This window comes from Nerophis ophidion, linkage group LG14 (genome assembly GCF_033978795.1).
Source record: "Nerophis ophidion isolate RoL-2023_Sa linkage group LG14, RoL_Noph_v1.0, whole genome shotgun sequence".
Lineage (NCBI taxonomy): Eukaryota > Metazoa > Chordata > Actinopteri > Syngnathiformes > Syngnathidae > Nerophis > Nerophis ophidion.
The window spans coordinates 42,637,562-42,660,669 of record NC_084624.1 but is presented as its reverse complement, the minus strand read 5'-3'; the positions used below and the strand labels follow the sequence as shown (position 1 = coordinate 42,660,669).

At 38.8% G+C, this 23,108-nt stretch overlaps 1 long non-coding RNA gene across 3 annotated transcripts in view; it reads left to right on the top strand.

Moving 5' to 3' along the window:
* Positions 1 to 23,108, top strand: part of LOC133568702 (uncharacterized) — a 91,617-nt gene that overhangs the window by 29,403 nt on the left and 39,106 nt on the right. The window contains exon 4 of one of the 3 annotated variants that reach the window (XR_009809650.1): positions 21,039 to 21,147. The exons of the other annotated variants lie outside the window; for them this stretch is intronic. This is a non-coding gene — a long non-coding RNA (uncharacterized LOC133568702). The remainder of the gene's footprint in view (positions 1 to 21,038; positions 21,148 to 23,108) is intronic. 3 annotated transcript variants of the gene reach the window in all.

The window sequence follows — 23,108 nt, the reverse complement described above, 5'->3', positions numbered from 1 at the left end:
TTTAAATTCACCAGAAAGCAAATGATAACAAAAGAATATAATCAAGGCTGGAAGGGTCAGGATCATGAAGCCTCCAAAGTATGCTAGGCTTGGAGGGAAAAAAACAAAAGACAATGTCGCTGGTGGAAGACAGCCAGTGACACAAAAAAGGGAAATTAAACAAATTAAAAATGTAACATACAAAAGTAGACCACAAGGGAAAAACGGGCGGACTGAGCACTCAAAAAACAAAAACTTACAGAATCGAGAATACCCAAATAAACCCAACAAATAGGAGGACTGGAAGCGAGTTGAGCTGGGGTTAGGAGAAACAATAAGAAACAACATGAAGAGATCACCAACAGGTGCGTGAGATGAGACTATATAAGCACAGGGTGATTGAAAACCGCTCTCCTCGTCACTTCCGCCTTATCTTGGAAACCATGGTAACTGAAAAAAACAGAAAAGGCACAAGGGAGACACATCGCCAGCAGGAGGTACCAGAACATGTAACATGGACAGCACGGCACAGTCTAAATGTATACAAATGAACATTTGTTAACACATTTGAACACTTATAAAAAAGACAGACAGTTGGTTGAGTACTGGTGTTGATTCCCAGGTACCGGGGATAATGGATGGAAGGGAGTTGGTACTGTATTGATTTAAAATGTGAAAGGTACCCATCCCTGATCCAAGCCCGCTTTAGAATCCTATATGGCCATCGTTGATTTATTGATGTGACAAATGGTTTTGGTGGAGGTCTGCACCCTCTCATTTGTTGCGGTCAAAGCTAGCAAGTTAGCTGCTAACTTGTCAATAAGTCTTCAAATGTTTGTTTTTTCTTAGTTTCCAAGGTTTTATAAACTCAATCATGGCGGTCAGAACACATATTTACCTAGTGAAGATGCTCCTCCCACCTTGTCTCGTCTGCTGCTGTTTCCTGAAGGTTCATCAAAAAGGACAGAGTTTATATATAATGTCTCATTGGCAATGAAGATAAGCTTCAAACACGCAGATAGAGTGCTAAGTCATTAAAGCCGATACAAAGGAAGTCATTAAAGAACTAGTCGGCTGACGGAGAAACTTTTACTGGGTTATCTTGAAACGCACAAAAAGACTTCTTTGGAGCCAAAAGTAATAGTTTGTAAAATTGATTTGAGCAATATTTCAAATTGACAATTACACAAAAAAAACTGTGTGTGAAAAGTCAAACGAGCCGAGGAGAAAAAGTCCAAACGTGTGAAATTGTGCTCGCCGAGTGTTAAAGTCCGATTAAGGGGGAGCAGCCGGCCCATAGACCAAATCATGAAGCGTGTATTAAAAGTGCAGAAAGTTAGCCTGCAGGATCTCAAGCTTTCTTTGACATAAACTCAACCTTTTTAACATTCAGTGGATGGTACTAATGCACAAAAATAAATACCAACTTAATAATTGTTAAAATGATTAGCAATCATATGGAGCTAGGACAGTGTTATCACAAGAAAATAACACTTGCAAAAAATCTGCCCAGCAACAAGAGTAATTTGCATGTATTTGCATTCTCAGCGTGTGAGTGAACATTGTGCCGCCTCAGGCTGTTAGCGCCAGCGATGGAGGCAAATATGCAGCGTGATTGGCTTTTGAGGAAGCACTTAGCCTCTCCTCGCTGTGATTCCATGACTCACACCCACTCTCATTGAGCATGATCACAAACGACAGGTGATGTGATGATGATGACTGCTACACCGTCAAATCAGAAGAAAAGATCGTCTGAAGAGTCATGGATTGTCTTGGTGTTGAAGTGATGAGGTATGCATGCTGGTGCAAAGTGCAGGCTGCTTTCACTCCCTCCTTCTTGTCCTTTATTCATTTCATAGCTCTGTGGGGAAAAAACTGTAAAGAAAATAATAGAAAACAAAAAAAAAGCAATAACCGCCTCACTTGGCTCTTCGAGGTCACATTCAGCAAGAACGCTGCAACAAACATTTCTGGTGGCATCAACTGAAAATGTTTTATGTTTTATCTTATGACTGTCATGCCTCGTCATGATATTTTCCATCACTGCCTTGCTGATGTATACTTGGCAACACATACCTTGGCTGGAAAGATAGTACTAGTGAGAGATTACACTGAACATTGTGGTATTGTATTCATGGATGCAGCTAAATTAATTCGGAGGAAGCTCCGTACCTTTTCCAGCGAGGAAGAAGCCAATACTGATTACCCCATGCTGCTAAGTTAACGCTGGTATAAAAGTTACGTAGTATTCCTGTATATACAGTACATAGATACAATATTATATATATATATATATATATATATATATATATATATAATATATTAGAGGTGTAACGGTACACAAAAATTTCAGTCCGGTACGTACCTCGGTGTAGAGGTCACGGTTCGGTTCATTTTCGGTACAGTAAGGAAACAACATATACATTTTTTGGTTATTTATTTAGCAAATTTGTAATAATGGCTTTATCCTTTTAACATTGGGAACACTATAATAATTCTGCCCACGCTAATCAACATTAAACTGCCTCAACTTGTTGCTCAGATTAAATAAAATTACAAAACTTTTCTTCTCCATATAAAAAGTGCAACATTAAACAGTTTCAAGTCAACTCCATCCATCCATCCATTTTCTGACGCTTATTCCCTTTGAGGTTGCGGGGGCGCTGGTGCCTATCTCAGCTACAATCGGGCGGAAGGCCAGGACTGCGAACGAGCGAGCTGCATTTTGTTTCTAGAACGTTGACTGGGAGGTGTTTATTATAATTTTGGGAGAGTCCGCTGCTCACCTGCTAAACACCTTTCTGCTCGACGCTGAAGCGCTGACTACATGCGCTCTGAATACGCACTGCTGATTGGTTACCGGTCTGAATACGAACTGCTGATTGGCTGTTACCGCTATATATGTAACCAATCAGATGGTTGTGTGGGAGGGCCAATGCCGGGTGCTGTGCAGGAGACAGAGGCAGAACAGAGCGGAGCAGCTTGTTAAGACTTTAGCTTAGGCGGCTCATTCGGTAGACCTCCGAACCGAACCGGAACCCCCATACCGAAACGGTTCAATACAAATACACGTACCGTTACATCCTAATATATATATATATATCTATATATATATATATATATATATGTATATGTATATATGTGTATATGTATGTATATATATATATATATATATATATATATATATATATATATATATATACATATATATGTGTGTGTGTGTGTATATATGTATATATATATATATATATATATATATATATATATATATATATATATATATATATATATATATATATATATATATATATATATATATTGTGGGGAAAGGTGTGGCGCAGTTGGGAGAGTGGCCGTGCCAGCAACCTGATGGTTCCTGGTTCGTTCCCCACCTTCTTCCAACAATGTGTGTGTGAATGTGGAAATAGTGTCAAAGCGCTTTGAGTGCCTCGAAGGTAGAAAAGCGCTATACAAGTATAACCCATTTACCACATATACAGGTTTATAAATCAATAGTGACATGGAGTGACGGAAAGAAAGAGTCTCTAAACACGAGTGCAGTCTCCAATAACGCCAGAAAAGATGCTAGATTTGTTGCTAGTCGTTTTTGATTTAAAAAAAACAAACAAAAAAGATTGAAGTAGTTTTTAGAAACTTGAAAAACGGTCATAAGTGCAGCCTATTACATTGTAACACTCAGCAGCAACGACAGAAAAATAAAGAAAAAATATATAGGAAATTATATATCCATCTCTCCGTGTTAATAAATGTGTTATACTTGTATAGCGCTTTTGTACCTTCAAGGTACTGAAAGCGCTTTGACACTATTTCCACATTCACACACTGATGGCGGGAGCTGCCATGCAAGACCGTGACCGCGACCCATCAGGAGCAAAGGTGAAGTGTCTCGCTCAAGGACACAATGGGTGTAACGAGGTTGGTTGAAGGTGGGGATTGAACCAGGAACCCTCAGGTTGCTGGTATGGCCACTCTCCCAAGGGCTACACCCCATCACATAATACTATTTACTAATAACGGATTTGATTTTGAAATACATGCATGTACATCATTTTTAGCCTTTTTAGAGAAAATATTTGCATCAGCTTTGTAAATTATAAGAAGACATCATTTTGACCACGCCCCCCACTGCCACAAATTTATTGGCAAACCGAGGGAAACCCTTCAATACAATACATGTATACAACAAACATACTCATCGTAATTCACTCTAGACCACTAGCCTTCAAGTGTGTTTTTTTTTTAAGAATAAAGTGCAGCTGTGGATTAGTTTGGGTCCTCTCTATGTAAACTAGCATTGCTTAGCAGACGTTCAACATAGTAGTAGATAAAAGTTATACTTAGTATAATACTTACTTATTGAGTAAGTATGAATATCAGAAGAATATATAAAAACATATGGAAAAATATTGGTAAATTGGTAGAGTACATGCTTATACATAAAAATAGATTATAGAGGTTTCCCTCTAGTGCAGTGGTCCCCAACCACCGGGCCGCAGAATAATTTTTTATTAAAAAAAAATAAATATATATATATATATATATATATTTTTATTTTTATTTTTATTAAAACCAACATAAAAAACACAATATACACTTAGAGTTAGTGCACCAACCACAAAAACCTCCCTTTTTCATGACAAAAACGCTCTAGTGGGTTCTTCAGAACACCGCACACTGCCAGGAGAGCCCGGAATTCAGGGTATAAAACTGTTTTATTTTCAACAATTCTGCAAGCCTTTTGCTTTCCAGCAAAATTTCTTTTTCTGAGTTTGTGTCTGGCTCCCACTCCAACTACTTGTCTCAATCCGGCTACTGCTAATAAAGGCGACAGATGATTAAATAAGGCCCACCTGGGCCATTTCTCTCACTGTCTTTGAGGCCGGTCCTGGCACACCCCTTTCTGCAACAGGCCTGCAGGCCACGCCCTGCTCCACGTAGCTGTAAAGTCTATGTCTACACAAAATGTTGACTTTTATTAAAAAAACAAAAAAAGTAAAAAGGAGCAGGTGAAGACAAAATGAATCAATTTTAATAATTTATTTTGAATTAATAAGATTTTGTAAAGGTATATTAGTACTATAACATGATCCTTGGAAATATTCAACTGTAATACAATGACATTGGCAACATACAAGAACTCTTAATAAAATAATGAATTTTACTCAAAATACCTATAGATTTCATCTTGTGTGTTTACGAGAACATTTTTACAAAAATAACTCCTAAAGTTTTTAAGCCTTTAATGAATAATTTCATACCTTCTTTATTACAGCTTTGGTTTTTCCTAATAAAGATCATAGAGATATACTTTTTTGTAATATTAAGTGAAAATTAGTTCATTTTAAGCTATGTCAGCACATTCGTCCCAACTTTCATCTGCAACGAGGGGAAATGAGAATATAATGAACGTAGCAAGTCCATTTGAAAGACAAAGTGTGAACGCCGTCCATGCGGTCAATCAAGCGTCAAATCCAAACGTCCCCGCTCTCCACAAGATTTAACTTTGACTTGCCAGTGTTAGGGACGCAAGGCCACAAATGAAAAAAAGTTAATTAGCTGAGGCTTTCGCTCTTGCCCACAGTTTAGAAACTGCCTGATAAGAAAGCGCGTGTGTAAGGAATGCTGTTGGAAAATCAATGTTGAGTTGAATTGTAGCTTGGCTGTGATAACTGATATGAACGTTGACTGCTATTCCCTCGTCATCGTCATCATCATTGTCCTCATCGGATATTTGCAGTGTCTTTATCACATATTTGTACTTTTCCCCACAGTTTATGTTTCCTTTGGAGATTAGAGCATTAATCTTCCATTAAAGAAGCAACTAAAGTCAATGTTCTCTCAACCTGAGGCGCTGAAAATGATTACTGTACTTCTAAACTCCTGCATAGGGCTGGGCGATATATCGATATACTGGATATATCGCGGGTTTGTCTCTGTGCGATATAGAAAATGACTATATCGTGATATTCGAGTATACATTCTCACGCAGTTGCTTTTAGCTGCGGGCATTACACTGCATGCGTTTCCCATTGTCTCTTGTCTCTCCTTCTCACAGAGACTTAAAACAAGCGCACCTTCTTACATACGTCACGTGTGCAACGACATGGTAACGTTAGCTGTGATGCTAGCGGAGAGGTACGGGTGGTAATACAAAAGAGAGAAGGTGCAAATCTGGTAACAAATTAATTCCCTAGAAAAACAGCACGGGGTCCATCGTCTGGCGGTGGTTTGGCTTCAAGCGGGAAGATGTTGAACAATTATGCGGCAAAAGCGTTGCTACAAAAAGTAGCACCACTGCTAATGTAGCATCATTTGAAAAGTCACCCGCTAGAGAATGAGGAGTGCTTAAAATTCGGCATGTCAACATCTCCGGCCGGTGCCACACCAACTAAACACCGAAGCAACTATTTCCAGATCAACACCGTGTAAAAAAAAATAGTCAACAAAAGGAGATAACGTCTGCAGGAACCTACCACATAGCGAAGGACATATACTATTTGATATGCAGCTCATTTTCATTTGACAGTTATTGAAATATCTTGTGTGACATTATGAACAAAACTGCACTTGTAGTGGCGTTTTGTACAAAAAGTGCACTATAATTAAGTGTTGTTTTGGTATGTCATCTTAGTGACATCATGCGCAAAAGTGCACTCATAGCTTGCTGTAAAATGTCTCTGACAATCTTGCACTTTCTGTTTTGGAAATGACATGAATGTTTGTGCCACTGCTTAATAACTGTTTAATAAATACAGTTTTGGTAAATTGACTTAGTTGTAATTTCCCTCTCTGCATGAAAGTTTAAAATGAACATATATTAATGATGAGATGGCGACTTGTCCATGGTGTTGATTAACCATGAATTGATTAACGCGGACCCCGACTTAATCAAGTTGAAAAACTTATTCGGGTGTTACCATTTAGTGGTCAATTGTACGGAATATGTACTGTACTGTGCAATCTACTACTAAAAGTATCAATCAATCAATCAATCAATCAAAGTGTACGCCGCCTTCCGCCCGATTGTAGCTGAGATAGGCGCCAGCGACCCCAAAAGGGAATAAGTGGTAGGAAATGGATGGATGGATATATTAATGCAGTATGAACAAGAATGTTTTAATGTAGACACATAGAATCATCACACTGCTGTGATTATATGCATCAAGTGTTCATTCAAGGCTAAGGCAAAATATCGAGATCTATATGGTGTATCGAGACATGGCCTAAAAATATCGAGATATTAATAAAAGGCCATATCGCCCAGCCCTACTCTTGCACAATTTCTCTACTCTCAACTGAGCAACTGGGGCGGTTTAGCTCGGTTGGTGGAGCGGCCGTGCCAGCAACTTGAGGGTTGCAGGTTCGATTCCCGCTTCCGCCATCCTAGTCTATGCCGTTGTGTCCTTGGGTAAGACACTTTACCCACCTGCTCCCAGTGCCACCCACACTGGTTTAAATGTAACTTAGATATTGGGTTTCACTATGTAAAGCGCTTTGAGTCACTCGAGAAAAGCGCTATATAAATATAATTCACTTCACTTCACAAGAGACGCTAGCTAATGCACTTTACGACGTGATACCAATTAAATCGTAAACCGTCACTTTTAATATAATTAGCAAATACAAATGAACTGTTGGGTTTGTAAGTGTTGTTTATTTTTAATAGCTGTCAAACTGAAAGGCAACCAAAAAAAACATTCTTAATTTTAGAAAAATACGCTGATCACAACAAAATACGTCCCAATGCTATCGCGTTTTTTGGGGAGTTTTTTTTCTAGTCCGTCGCTATCAATATCCTCAAACACGAATCTTTCATCCTCGCTCAAATTAATGGGGAAATTTACGTTTTCTCGGTCCGAATAACTGTTTTTGTTGGAGACTCCCATTAAAATCAATGTGAATATATGAGGAGCCATCAACATGTGACGTCATCGTCTGCGACTTCCGGTAAAGGCGAGGCTTTTTCAGGAAGTACCAAAAGTGGCGAACTTTATCGTCGATTTACTCTACTAAATCCTTTCAGCAAAAATATGGAAGTATCGCAAAATGATCAAGTATGACACATAGAATGGACCTGCTATTCCTGTTTAAATAAGAAAATCTCATTTCAGTAGGCCTTTAAGCTACGCAGCTTAGCTCGTTACTGCCCATCACTGGTCTTGACTAAACCATTCGCTTTTTTTTTCTCATTGATTGCAATATTTTTTTCTACTGAAATAGTCACTTGCCAGCCATAAAGTTAGCTCCATGGGGTCATTTTCATAAAAGGAAATCATTTTTGTCAGTTCAAGGTATTAATGAGTTGGCCTTCATGCCAGGTGAGATGATGATGAAATGATCACCTTAAATTATCCCCACATTATGCCAGCAGCCAATGTCGTTGGGAATGTCTCCATGACGCTCGCTATCAGTGTGCTTCCGTGGCTAACGTCTGTCATTTACGCCGCAGCACGCCGTCCATCCTTTCCGCCTCCACGTGAAATTCGGCCAAGCTTGCCATCAGTCGTTATTTGGCCATCTCCTGATTTGCTGCTCTGCGGGGGTCTTCATGTTCTCGCTTCGCCCCTGCCTTGTTTTTCTTCAAGTCGCACTCAATTTGTTGCCTTCCCAGCGCCGCTAAATGATTCATAGCAGCAACATTTATTTTTCCATCTGAGGAGGGCGCCGCCATGCTCCTCTTGTTCCTTTTTTCCGCTCGTGTGACCTGCCAGTGTTTACACACGTGAAGTCTGTACAAAGCTTTGTTCTCATGAAATATTGAGTTTGTTTTAAATATTATTATTAATTACCTCCACGTGCAATTTCCCGGGACCTGTTTTTGATGCATCAAATCGCCCTTTTTGTTGAGGGTAGGATGTTTGTTTGTTTTTAATTTGGTGGAAGAACCCCACGTGAATTAGATTAGATCAGATAGTACTTTATTTATTCCTTCAGGAAAATTAAACATTTTCAGCACAATCCCATTCAAGATCAGACAAACATTACAGGGAGACAGAACAGGATCGCTGACGGGTCTGCCGACTTCCGGCGCCCCTTACAAAAAAGATGAGATACAGGTAAACAAGTGGGGGGAGGCAGGGGGAATGGGAGAAAAAAATAGAAGATTGAAATAAAATAAAAAAATCCGTCTAAGCCTGGGCCCCTGGAGAGGGGGTCCAGACTGCGGCCAAGGGAAAAAAAAACAATGAATGACGAAATAACTTGAATTGTAGACGACAATGTATCCACCAGACTTTTGTTGAATTTCCATTCCCTTTTGCTGTCCGACAGGAGTGTGAACAAAAAAAGGAGTGCATACTTTGTAAATATGACAAAAAAAACCTCATATTTGTCCACATACTTTCTGCTGGAAAAGACCATTTTAGCTTCCATCCATCCATTTTCTACCGCTTATTCCCTTTTGGGGTCGCGGGGGGTGCTGGCGCCTATCTCAGCTACAATCGGGCGGAAGGCGGGGTACACCCTGGACAAGTCGCCATCTCATCACAGGGCCAACACAGATAGACAGACAACATTCACACTCACATTCACACACTAGGGCCAATTTAGTGTTGCCAATCAACCTATCCCCAGGTGCATGTCTTTGGAAGTGGGAGGAAGCCGGAGTACCCGGAGGGAACCCACGCATTCACGGGGAGAACATGCAAACTCCACACAGAAAGTTCCCGAGCCTGGATTTGAACCCAGGACTGCAGGAACTTTGTATTGTGAGGCAGACGCATTAACCCCTCTGCCACCGTGAAGCCCCTACCATTTTAGCTTGATTTACTGAAACACAGCAAAACAACAGAAATGCTTTTTCCTATTCTTCAGCAATATGTATCATTTTTAAGATATATCTAAATCACAAATGATGATGTTTTCTGTCTAAAAACAATACAAATATTAACAACAGAGATTATTTGAACCTCATGGGGTCCGTAGAGGTACTGCAAGGAAGTGCAGAGAAGAAAAAACATTAATAAATTATTATTCTTGATCATTATATTCATGTGAGCATTTATTTGCAAAAGTGGGTAGTAACGCGCTACATTTACTGCGTTACATCTACTTGAGTAACTTTTGGGATAAATTGTACTTCTAAGAGTAGTTTTAATGCAACATACTTTTACTTGAGTATATCTATAGAGAACAAACGCTACTTTTACTCCGCTCCATTTATCAACATTCTACTCGCTACTTATTTTTATCCATCTCTTAATGCACGCTTTGTTTTGGTTTGTCAGACAAACCTTCAAAGTATGATCCATCACATGCCTGCGTTTCACCAATCAAATGCAGTCACTAGTGACGTCTGACTCCATTTCACCAATCAAATGCAGTCACTGGTGACGTTTGACTCCGTTTCACCAATCAAACAGAGCCAGGCGGTCACATGATTAACTGCACACTTTTTTTTTTATAAACCTTTATTTATAAATTTCAACATTTACAAACAGTTGAAAATAAAAATCAAAGTACTAAAACAGTACTAAACAGTATAAAAAACGTAGAAAACAGCGCCAGGGGGTTGTAAAGTCAAAGTAACTAAAATAGAATGCAAAACATATATATATATATATATATATATATATATATATATATAAATAAACAAAGTGCAAAGCCATATGCTCACTGAATCTCAGTAAATAACTTAAATTTGGAACACAGCATCATCGTTTTCACAGCTTTTAGGTTGTTAAAGTTAGAGTGTTTTAATGTAGAGTTCTAAATCTTTTTTAAAAGCACAAAAAATAGGTAGGGTATTGAGAAACTTACATTTATGAATATAAAACTTAGCCAATAGTATAATGAGGTTGCAAGGGTAAAATCAATTTTCATTTTTTTTTCATAAGTGTAAAACCAAATATATATTATTTAATATATATTATTGTTTTAGTTGCTTAAGATATGTTCCTGGCTCTGAATTTGTTCATTGCTATTTTTATGTTTTTGTGCATTACTTGTTGCCGTCATCATTAAACGAACAGGTTACTCATCAGTTACTCAGTACTTGAGTAGTTTTTTCACAACATACTTTTTACTTTTACTCAAGTAAATATTTGGGTGACTACTCCTTACTTTTATTTGAGTAATACATCTCTAAAGTAACAGTACTCTTACTTGAGTACAATTTCTGGCTACTCTACCCACCTCTGTTTATATGGCTAGTGATTAGCGGTGTAATTGCCAGCTAGCGACTAGTCTGCTCTGGGCCCTCTAGTTGGCAGCTAATACCAGCTTAACTGTATCATTTGAATTCCTTAGTCCAGTGTTTTTCAACCACTGTGCCGCAGCACACTCGTGCCGGCATCGTGTGCCGTGGGGGATTATCTAATTTCAACTAGTTGGGTTAAAAATATTTTTTGCAAACCAGAAATTGTGTTGTTGCTGAGTATCTGTGCTGTCTAGAGCTCGGCAGAGTAACCGTGTAATACTCTTCCATGTCAGTAGGTGGCACTTTGTAGCTAACTGCTTTGCAGATATCGGAAACAGCGTGGGCAGTGAAGTGAATTATATTTATATAGCGCTTTTTCCTCAAGTGACTGAAAGCACTTTACATAGTGAAACCCAATATCTGAGTTACATTTAAACCAGTGTGGGTGGCACTGGGAGCAGGTGGGTAAAGTGTCTTGCCCAAGGACACAACAGCATTGACTAGGAAGGCTGAAGCGGGGATCGAACCTGCAACCCTCAAGTTGCTGGCACGACCGCTCTACCAACCAACCTATACCGCCCCAGTGTGCAGTTAAAAATGTATCTAATGCTTAAATAAAAAATAAACAGAAGGCGAGTTGTTCCGTTACAACTAAAAGTTGTAAACTCTTGCTTGTATGTATCATAAGTTGAACCTTGAAACTTGTTTTTTATGTCAAATATTTCTAGCTAAATTTACGATTTGTGATGTATAATGAGATCTTTGTCATGCTCATTACCGATAATTTGCAATATCATCTAAGATGGCGTCGTAGTACCAATTCCCTTTTGTTTACCTTCTCCTGCCTTGTAAGGTGGCATTACAGCATATATATGAATACATTTGCATAACATATGTATATATTGACTGTATTGTTCGTCTTTTTAGTTTCACCCTTTTGAATGTCAGTAAACCTGCTGACAACGCTTATTGGTCTCCAGAGTCGTGACGTAAGAAAGGTGTTAAACAGCCCTTGCATTAGACATGCACCCCTAACGGCACACGAGTGCCCCTAAGAAAAGGCATTGAAGCTTAGCTACGCAGAACGAAACTAAAACTGAACTGGCTACAAAGTAAACAAAAACAGAATGCTGGACGACAGCAAAGACTTACTGTGGAGCGAAGACGGCGTCCACAATGTACATCTGAACATGACATGACAACAATGTTCTCACAAAGAAGGATAAAAACACCTGAAATATTCTAGGTTGCTAAAAAAAAAAAAAAATGCGGGAAATATCACTCAAAGGAAGACATGAAACTGCTACAGGAAAATACCTCAAAAAAGAAAAAGCCACGAAAATAGGCACTACACACAGGAAAACAGAGAAAAAACTCAAAATAAGTCTTGGCGTGATGTGACAGGTGGTGACAGTACACCTACTTTGAGACAAGAGCTATAGTGATGCATGGTTAGTTATGGTTTAAAGTCATATCCAACAATTGCGACGACGACTTTTATTGTCAACTCAGTTTCGTTTTTTAATTATTTTTGCTGGTGGTGTGCCTCCGGATTTTTTCAATGAAAAAAATGCGCCTTGGCTCAAAAAAAGGTTGAAAAACACTACCCTAGTCTACCAGTTTTGTTGTGTCTGCCTCCTGCTGGCAGGCAAGTTTGCTGCCCTGTTCTGTTTTTCTTTTTTCTGCTGTTTCGGTTGCCATGGTTCCCAGGGAACGGCGTGAGTGATTGCGCACAGCAGTTTGCAATTAACCCAGCCTCTTTCGACTCACCAAACTCACCTGTTGTTGCGGGATCGTTCTTCTGTGTCGAGTCTACGCCAACGCAACTCCAGCTTCTAGCTCCTGTTGCGTCCATCCCGGTGGATATTCTCTTGCTTGGTTGTTTTGGAGATTAGTTTTGTATTTTTGTGTTCAATCATTCCATCTTCACCTGAGGACCTCCTTTAGTTTTTTTGTTTCTTAGTCTACAATGCACTTTTTTTTGCCAGAGGCTATACCTCCCACCAGTGGCGTTGTTTGTTTGTTTCCCTTCCTTTTTTCTAGCTTGTTTATTCACTTTGGAGCTATTGTCTTGGATGGTTCTCTTTTTGTTTGTCACCAACTTGTGAGATTCAAGACTTTTTGTTCGTCTCTGATGTTTTCTGGGATCCCTCGAGAGTCGATCGTGACAAGCGTGTTTAAATAAAAATGTAGTAAACGGGATATATGAGTAAGGGGGTCCCTTCTCCATTTCTTCATCAGTTTTGGCCTGTAAAACGTTAACGACCCCTCAATGAGACAAACTCTTTTACGATGTAAAAAAAATAATTAAAGGCCTACTGAAATGAGATTTTCTTATTTAAACAGAGATAGCAGGTCCATTCTGTGTCATACTTGATCATTTCGTGATATTGCCATATTTTGCTGAAAGGATTTAGTAGAGAACATCGATGATAAAGTTTGCAACTTTTGGTGCTGATAAAAAAAGCCTTGCCTGTACCGGAAGTAGCAGACGATAGGCGCGTGATGTCTCTGGTTGTGGAGCTCCTCACATCTGAACATTGTTTACGATCATGGCCACCAGCAGCGAGAGCGATTCGGACCGAGAAAGCGACAATTTCCCCATTTAATTTGAGCGAGGATGAAAGATTAGTGGATGAGGAAAGCTAGAGTGAAGGATTAGAAAGAAAAAAAAAGGACCAGAGGGCAGTGGGAGCGATTCAGAAAGGGAAGATACTGTGAGAGGCGCCGTGGCAGCCGTGGGCGTGGCAGGACCACTCTGCCAGGCTCAACCGCAACAAGGGATAGAGCCAGACCGCTTTGAACCCGACGCTGACGGTGACTGTCAGGAGGACGCTGCTGATATTGATGCTGGAGTAGCACACGACATAGATCGCCTTCAGAATACAGAATGGTAAAATGTTATTTATTTTTCGAAATGATCGCTGCATAATACACACTGTACTTTGTGTGTGTGGTCCAATTAAACCGTGTTCGCTTGACATCTCTGTTCCATAGTAAAGCTTGACTGTCCTCTTTCGGGAATGTACACAATGAAATACCGGCTGTGTTTTTGTTGCTACAGCCGGCCGCAATACACCGCTTCCCACCTACAGCTTTCTTCTTTGATGTCGCCTTTGTTCATTGGACAAATTGCAAAAGATTAACCATCACAGAAGTCCAGAATACTGTGGAATTTTGTGATGAAAACAGATGACTTAATAGCTGGGCACGATGCTGGCACAAAATGTCCTCTACAATCCGTGACCTCACGCGCAGGCGTCATCATACCGAGACAATTTCAGCACGATTTTTCGGCGCAAAATTTAAAATTGCACTTCAGTAAGTTAACCCGGCTGTATTGGCATGTGTTGCAATGTTAATATTTCATCATTGATATATAAACTATCAGACTGCGTGGTCGGTAGTAGTGGGTTTCAGTAGGCCTTTAACTTTGGAAGTGTCACTATAGGCGCTAGCTCTACATCAGGCCTGAGCAATTATTTTGACTTGGAGGGCCAAATTTAGAGAAAAAAAAACGTCTCGGTATATCTATTTTTAGGAACACTAATAACAAACCTCACAATAATGTCTGAATGCTAAAAACGCTATGACAGACCGCCTTAAAAAACGGAATGGAATTAAAACATTTTCACTGAATGAGACACCCAGAATGTACAGGAAAATAAAGAATGTAGGATTTACAATATTAACTATGAACAATAAATCACTGAATATTGACACCATATGATTGTCACATCCCTTCTGGATCGACATATTTTACAATCAAGCAAAATGCAACAAAAGTGCAACTAACTCAGCAAAATATGAACGCGAAGGGTAAAAAATAAACCCATCTACAGTCTGATGTATGTGATTTATAACTAAGCTTTAGAACTTTGTTGTAAAAATCTCCTTCCCCGTCTGTCCCTGACACCCGCATTTCAGGATGGATGCTCAGGATACACTTTGTGTAAACCTTCTCCACCCACACTGCTTTGTGTCTCGTCTGAGCTGCTGTGACTTACATTACCATAGTAACCAGTATATCGTGCAAAAGCGCAGATTCCAACCATTGAAATACTTTGTATAGTTCAAGAATTACGGTCATTTGAAAACATCACTGCACATCATAATGGCAGCTACTCTTTCCATCTTAAAGATCGAGAAAATTATTTGGGAATGTCCGGCGGGCCAGATTAAAAAGCTTAACGAGCCTTAAAGGCCTACTGAAACCCACCACTACCGACCACGCAGTCTGATAGTTTATATATCAATGATGAAATATTAACATTGCAACACATGCCAATACGGCCTTTCTAGTTTACTAAATTGCAATTTTAAATTTCCCACGAAGTGTCCCGTTGAAAACGTCACGGTATGATGACGCGTGCGTTTGACGTCTCGGGTTTTAGCTGACATTATTTTCCAGCCCCATCCAAGCTATAAGTCGTCTGCTTTAATTGCATAATTACACAGTATTCTGGACATCTGTGTTGCTGAATCTTTTGCAGTTTGTTCAATTAATAATGGAGAAGTGAAAGTAGTAAGATGGAGGTGGGAAGCTTTTAGCCTTTAGCCACACAAACACAGCCGGTGTTTCCTTGTTTCAAATTCCCTAAGGTGAAGGTGAAGCTTTACTATGGAACAGAGCAGTCAAGCGAACATGGATCCCGACCACATGTAAACCGACAGTTTTCTTTGAGAAAATTGTGGTAATAAGTCTGCTCTTACCGGAGACATCAGCGTAGTTTCCGTCCTGCTGCAGCTGCGTGACTTTCCTCAGAGACTCTGGTGGTCAACACACCCATGGCCACACCTCTCCGACTTTCAGGTACTATTTAATCTCACTAAAACACTTTCAACACAATAGGCAGATAAGGGATTTTCCAAAATTATCCTAGTAAATGTGTCTAACATCTGAATCGCTCTCACTGACCTTGCCTTTTTTTTTTTTTTTTTTACTTTTTTTTTTCCTAGTCCTTCACTCTAAATTTCCTCATCCACGAAACGTTCATCCTCGCTCAAATTAATGGGGAAATTGTCGCTTTCTCGGTCTGAATAGCTCTAGCCGCTGCTGGCTATGATTGTAAACAATGTTCAGATGTGAGGAGCCCTACAACCCGTGACGTCACGTGCACATCGTCTGCTACTTCCGGTTAAAGGCAAGGCTTTTTTATTAGCGACCAAACGTTGCGAACTTTATCGTCGATGTTCTCTACTAAATCCTTTCAGCAAAAATATGGCAATATTGCGAAATGATCAAGTATGACACATAGAATGGACCTGCTATCCCCGTTTGAAAAAGAAAATCTCATTTCAGTAGGCCTTTAACTTGCCCAGGTCTGCTCTATATTTATGTGACGTACTGACACCTAATGACCATGAGTCAGTTTACATGTCATCTGTTCATATCGCTCTTTAAAAAAACGCCTATAGATTCAAATGATCATTGACTATGGGCAAAATATAACAATTCAGACCTGACTACAAAAATCCTTAATCGTTTATCTACAAGGAGTTCTTGATCTGGGTTAAAGTTGAGTAGTTGTTCACTTCCTCGTGAAGGTCAGCAGACATCTTTGCTCTTATAATTCTTCAAAGGTTACGAAAATTAATACGTTTTATTTTTAAACTTGCCTAAAGTCAAAGAGCAGACAGCGTGCAAGCTATGGGAGTAAACAGGGTTACCTCGTCCTTGACCGCCTCTTTGAAATTCTGCAGCAACGTGATCCTGCCTGAGAAATGATTTGCACACACAGAGACATATTGAAACTGGAGGGGGGAGTAAAAAAAAACAAAAAAAAACCTCATATTGAGTATTTTGTCTGCAAACACTGGTTTTCTTTTTCTTGCCTCAAGCAGGCTTTTAGTCATTCTTGCTGCAGCTTTTAACTTGCAGGTCAATTCAGGAAACACACTCTGGACACTTCATTAGGTACACCACATGGCCTGTGCCAACGTTCTGGCTTTATTTAGCTAGATAACAATAATGCTCACTTTGATTGACACCTTCAGACAGCTGCTCATCGACGAAAATGTAAAGGTCAAATCAATCAGTTCTTCTCACTTCTTTCTACAGGCTGCAGAATGTAAAAGTTCTGTCACCCTTTTTTAGAAGATTTATTTCTCAGATTTAACTTAGTTTTCTCACATTTAGCTCATTTTCATTACATTTAACTCTAAATAATATATCTAAATGTAAAGTTTGAATCTAAAACTAAATGCTATGTCTAAACCTACATCTTAAATATGAATCTATATGTTGAATCTAAATATGAAATCTAAACCTAAATATTATATCTAAATCTTAAATCTAAATGTTGAATCTAAATCTCTGTTAAATCTAAAACTAAATGTTAAATCTAAATCTGAATGTTGAGTCTAAATCTAAATGTTAAAGCTAAATGTGAGCGCGAAATCTAAATGTTAAGCTTAAACTTAAATGTTAAATATATATCTTAAATCTGAATGTGAGCACTAATTGTTGGATCTAAATGTTAAATCTAGATGTTAAATTTGAGCCTAAATGTTTAATCTAAATTTAAATGTTAAATTTAAACCTTAATGTTAAAACTCAATGTTGGGTCTAAATCTAATTGTGAGTGCTAAATGTTAAAACCAGATGTTGAGTCTAAATCTAAATGTGAGGGCTAAATGTTAAAACTAAATGTGAGCACTAATTATTAATCTAAACCTAACTCTTGAATCTAAATGTAAATCTTATATATAAATCTTAAATCTGAATGTGAGCACTAATTGTTAGATTTAATTTTTAAATGTAAATGTTTAATTTAAATTTAAGTGTTAAATTTAAACCTAAATGTTAAAACTCAATGTTGAGTCTAAATCTAAATGAGCGCTAAATATTAAAACTAAATGTGGGCGTTAAATGTTAAATCTAAACTTAAGCATCCATCCATCCATTTTCTACCGCTTATTCCCTTTTGGGGTCGCGAGGGGCGCTGGCGCCTATCTCAGCTACAATCGGGCAGAAGATGGGGTACACCCTGGACACCCTTAAGCACTAATTATTAAATCCAAACCTAAATCTTGAATCTAATTGTTAATCTTATATATAAATCTGAATCTAAACGTGAGTGATAAGTCTCAAAGAGTAAAGACACTCTTACAGCTTTCTAACTGCAGAAATAGGAAACACAACAGATGCCTAATGACCAATAACGACAATATTTCAGTTCATATCTTTCTTCCAGGTCAAAATATCTTCTTTTGTTAGCATCCATCCATGTTTCTGATACAGCAATTATTTGGAAGGGCTCGTTGAATTGTTCCAAAAAATGCTTCACACTGTGGAAATTTGCATATAAGCTGTGGAAATGTGCATATAGGCTTCTACAGGTAAAATGAATAATTGACCATTTGAATAGTATTAACAATCGTGCTTAAGGTGGGGGAGAAATATCTGTCATCCTGTATTTCCATACTTTTATAGTCCATGGAGCTAAATGTTTCCAATTGTTTGTCCTTAGGGTCCTGTTTTTTTGTGTCATGATTGTGTTTATTTTGCTTGCAGTAATTGATACCTATCCAGTTCCTCTATTTTCTGAATGACAGTTACTTTAGCTTCTTCCGGTGTACCATTTCATTTGATGACTATTTTAGTTTGTTGTATCTTGCCTTGTTTGTTTCAGGTTGCGTGCCCTTCTAACTATGTGGGCGTTTGCTTTTGTTAAATGTTCACTTATATACACGTTTGTTCCTTTTAACTTCTTTCCTTGTTTTAGTAGTGCTGATTTGTATTTTCTGGTAACGACCCTTATAGGGTTGTATGGTATGCCAGTATTAGTATAGTACCGCAATACTAATGATTCATTTTCTGTACAATACTGTCTCTGGAATGTACCGGTCTTGTGTGTTTAATGTACCCTAAGATTTTTAGTTGAAATAAAGCCAGTAATGCAATTTTTTTGTGGTCCCCTTTATTAGGAAAAGTACCAAAATAATTTTAGCACGGTACCAAAATATTGGTATCGTTACAACACTAGACCCTTATTATTATTGCAGATGGAGGTCCTTTTTATACCGCAGAGTGGATGACAAGCTTTGATGTTTTGAAGGTCCAATTCCACACCTTTTGGTTGCATACGTGTAGCAACTTGTTGCTCTGTGGAGCTGACATCTAATTCTCCCGGTTCTCCTCCACCTTAATGTGTAGTCCTCTCACAATAACATCATTTATCCTGAAGTACTCTTCCCGCTCCGCCACGCTGTCTACTGAATCTCTTATTTGTCGGTCCTTTTCATTATTTTGTACCTGCAGGTACTTCGCCTCCTCCACCAGTTGCATGATAGTTTGCTGTTGTTTTTTCACAGCTGACATTTCCCCTGTCAGATCCTCTAATGCCCGTCTGATCTCCTCAGCTGTTAGTGCCTTCTTTGGCCCTACGCTGGTCTTGGTGGTGGTGATCTGAGTGTCCCGTACTTCCGTGTTAGCCTCTGTGCTGCTGCTCGCTACCTGCAAGGCCTCTGCTTGCACCCGCCTGGCTGCTCAGGCTGCCGCCGGTCTCGCTGATGGGGTTTTTTGGCCGTGTGCTAGCGTCGCTGCTGCCATTCCTCTGCGTTCAGTTCAGTTCAGTTTCATTTTTATTTTGAACATGCATACTATACAATGAAATGCATCACATTTTAAAGGCCTACTGAAACCCACTACTACCGACCACGCAGTCTGATAGTTTATATATCAATGATGAAATATTATCATTGCAACACATGCCAATACGGCCTTTTTAGTTTACTTAATTGCAATTTTAAATTTTGCGCGAAGTATCCTGTTGAAAACGTCAGTATGATGACGCGTGTGTGTGACGTCTCGAATTGTAGCGGACATTTTTTTCCAGCCCGATCCCAGCTATAAGTAGTCTCTTTTGATTGCATAATTACACAGTATTCTGGACATCTGTGTTGCTGAATCTTTTGCAATTTGTTCAATTAATAATGGAGACGTCAAAGAAGAAAGATGTAGGTGGGAAGCGGTGTATTGCGGCCGCCTTTAGCAACAAAAACACTGCCGGTGTTTCCCTGTTTACATTCCCGAAGGTGAAGCTTTACTACGGAACAGAGTGGTCAAGCAAACATGGTCCTCTACCACATGTCAACCGGCAGGTTTTGGTGAGAAAATTGTGGTAATAAGTCGGCTCTTACTGTAGACATGAGCGGATCTTCCGGTACAGTCAGAGCTTTTCTCTTAGCGACTAAAAGTTGCGAACGTTTTTGTCGATGTTCTCTACTCAATCCTTTCAGCAAAAATATAGCAATATCACGAAATGATTCAGTATGACACATAGAATGGACCTGCTATTCCCGTTTGAATAAGAAAATCTCATTTCAGTAGGCCTTTAATCAAAAAACTAATAATCATAAACTAATGTCAACCCTTGAAGATTAATTTTTAAAAATCTTAATATTCATCAGTCATTTATTTGAATTATACATTATACACAAGTTTCTGTTTGACCTTTCCATTCCGCACATCCTGACAACGCAGCAACTTTGCAGCGGAAAATGAAATTCATGTGGTAGAATTAATAATGTGCTTGCTTGGCTGAGGAGAATTACCTGCTGCAGGAAGATAAAAAAAGCTGGTATTTTTCTTTGTTGACCTCCTGTGCTGCTTTGTTTTATTGCTTCAAACACAAAGTGCTGCATATAGTTTGCTCCAACTTTGCTGCTGCGTGTGCTCGTCCGCGGCTAATCTGAATGTTACCTCGCCAGCCTGCAGTAGATGTGGCCAATGGAGTCACAGCACATGGACGGTGTGCATAATTAACTTCAAGCCCTCAGAGAGAGTGTGTGTGTGTGTGTGTGTGTGTGTGTGTGTGTGTGTGTGTGTGTGTGTGTGTGTGTGTGTGTGTGTGTGTGTGTGTGTGTGTGTGTGTGTGTGTGTGTTTTCCTTCTGCAGCCGCCTGATAGTAAATCTTCCCTCTTGATGCTGAAGCTTCATCAACCTTCTCTAAAAGCCTGCTCAGTACTGCCTGCTCGTCCGCAGATGCCTCCTGGTGATGTTTAAGGTGTGTTACAGTAAATGGCAGAGGTGGGACCAAGTCATTGTTTTGCAAGTCACAAGTAAGTCTCAAGTCTTTGCCCTCAAGTCTCGAGTCAAGTCCCGAGTCAAGACAGGCAAGTCCGAGTCAAGTCCAAAGTCAAAACTGGAAAGTCTCAAGTCAAGTCCCAAGTCCTGCATTTTGGGTTTCGAGTCATTTCAAGTCTTTTTAACCACAGACTAATATATGTACACAGATTGTGTATGCTTTTAAAACGCTGTATGTATTTATTATTTAAAAAAAAACAGTGCTGACATTGCACTTCATAATAGCACTATTAACCAGTTATTCTAAACATTTAACTAATTCCTTTACAGTATAAACACATTCGAAAAAACAAGTGCAAGTGTACTTATTTGCACAAAAGTGTTAACATTGTATTTCCATGGAATATTGTATTGTAACTAGTTCATCAGCAGTTTATTGCTTGTTGTTACCTTATCTCATTGATCTCATCTCATACTGTATGTGTTTATGTGTGCGTACACATGAAAAATAACAAATACATGAACATAACAATGAACAGTGCTGTACTTGTTAGATGTCAGGGCTCTATGGAATATGTACACATATTCTTAATATAGTATACATTTTAACTGACCTTTTTTTGACTGTTTGTCTTTTTGTAGGTGGCTAAAATACGCGGTGCTGCTGACCGCCGTCTAACGTTACATTACTGTGTGTGATGCATTCATTAACGTAACGTTATGTGTAGGTACCTCATGCAACCCTGCTTAAAAAAAAAATCACTTGACAATAAGTATGAATAAGGTAGCGAACTGCAGTGGACGCAACAGATTGCCGTGTTTGCAATGACGTTATAACCATAGACATATTATAAGTAGACGCAGAATTGGCTGCTGTGACGCAAGTAATTTGACTGCCATCTTGAAGTGGTGATGAGGAGCCAGCAAGCAGCCTAAACTAACATTTGACAGGTAGAAAACAAAGATGCTGTGCTTGTATTCAGCGTTTTCCTGCTTAATTGAGCCGACTGTTGAAAATAGGAATTGGAGGATTACTTTTCACAAGTAAGAATTTACATTAACACTCTATTGGTTGTATTTTGTGAAAAGAATATTACCACAGAGTTAAGCAGGAGCAAAGAACTACAATATTTGTGTGTGAAAATCACAAAGAAATCTTCTGGGGGAGGATGACCCCCCTACAGGTATTTGGTTTACAAACTTTCAGGCCCACCTAAAACAAAATTCACCAGCCGCCATTGATTATGATGCATTTTCATTTTATTGTAACCACAGATAAGTCTTCAAGTAACAATATTCAAATACTAACTTTGTTGAGTAAGACCGAATTTGGTTTTATTCTGAATCCAGTGAAACAGATTGGGGGTTTTAGCTGACATAAAGACTTTCAGGTGTTTATGTACGTTTAAGTATTTGGCAGACACTTTTATCCAAAGCAAGATACATGAAAAATACATATAAAACAATCACTGTAAACATGATCATTTAAAGGAAGAATGTAATAGAAAATATCAATACAAAGTGTCAAGACAGAATAAACTCTCTGCTGTTGCAGCAACAGAGATAAAGTCTATAACAGTGGTTCTCAACCTTTTTTCAGTGATGTACCCCCTCTGAACATTTTTTTAATTCAAGTACACCCTAATCAGAGCAAAGCATTTTTGGTTGAAAAAAGAGATAAAGAGGTAAAATACAGCACTATGTCATCAGTTTCTGATTTATTAAACTGTATAACAGTGCAAAATATTGCACAACTGTAGTGGTCTTTTTTAAACTATTTATAAAAAAAAGATGTAAATATAACTAAAAACTTGTTGAAAAATAAACAAGTGATTCAATTATAAATAAAGATTTCTACACATAGAAGTAATCATCAACTTAAAGTGCCCTCTTTGGGGATTGTAATAGAGATCCATCTGGATTCATCAACTTCATTCTAAA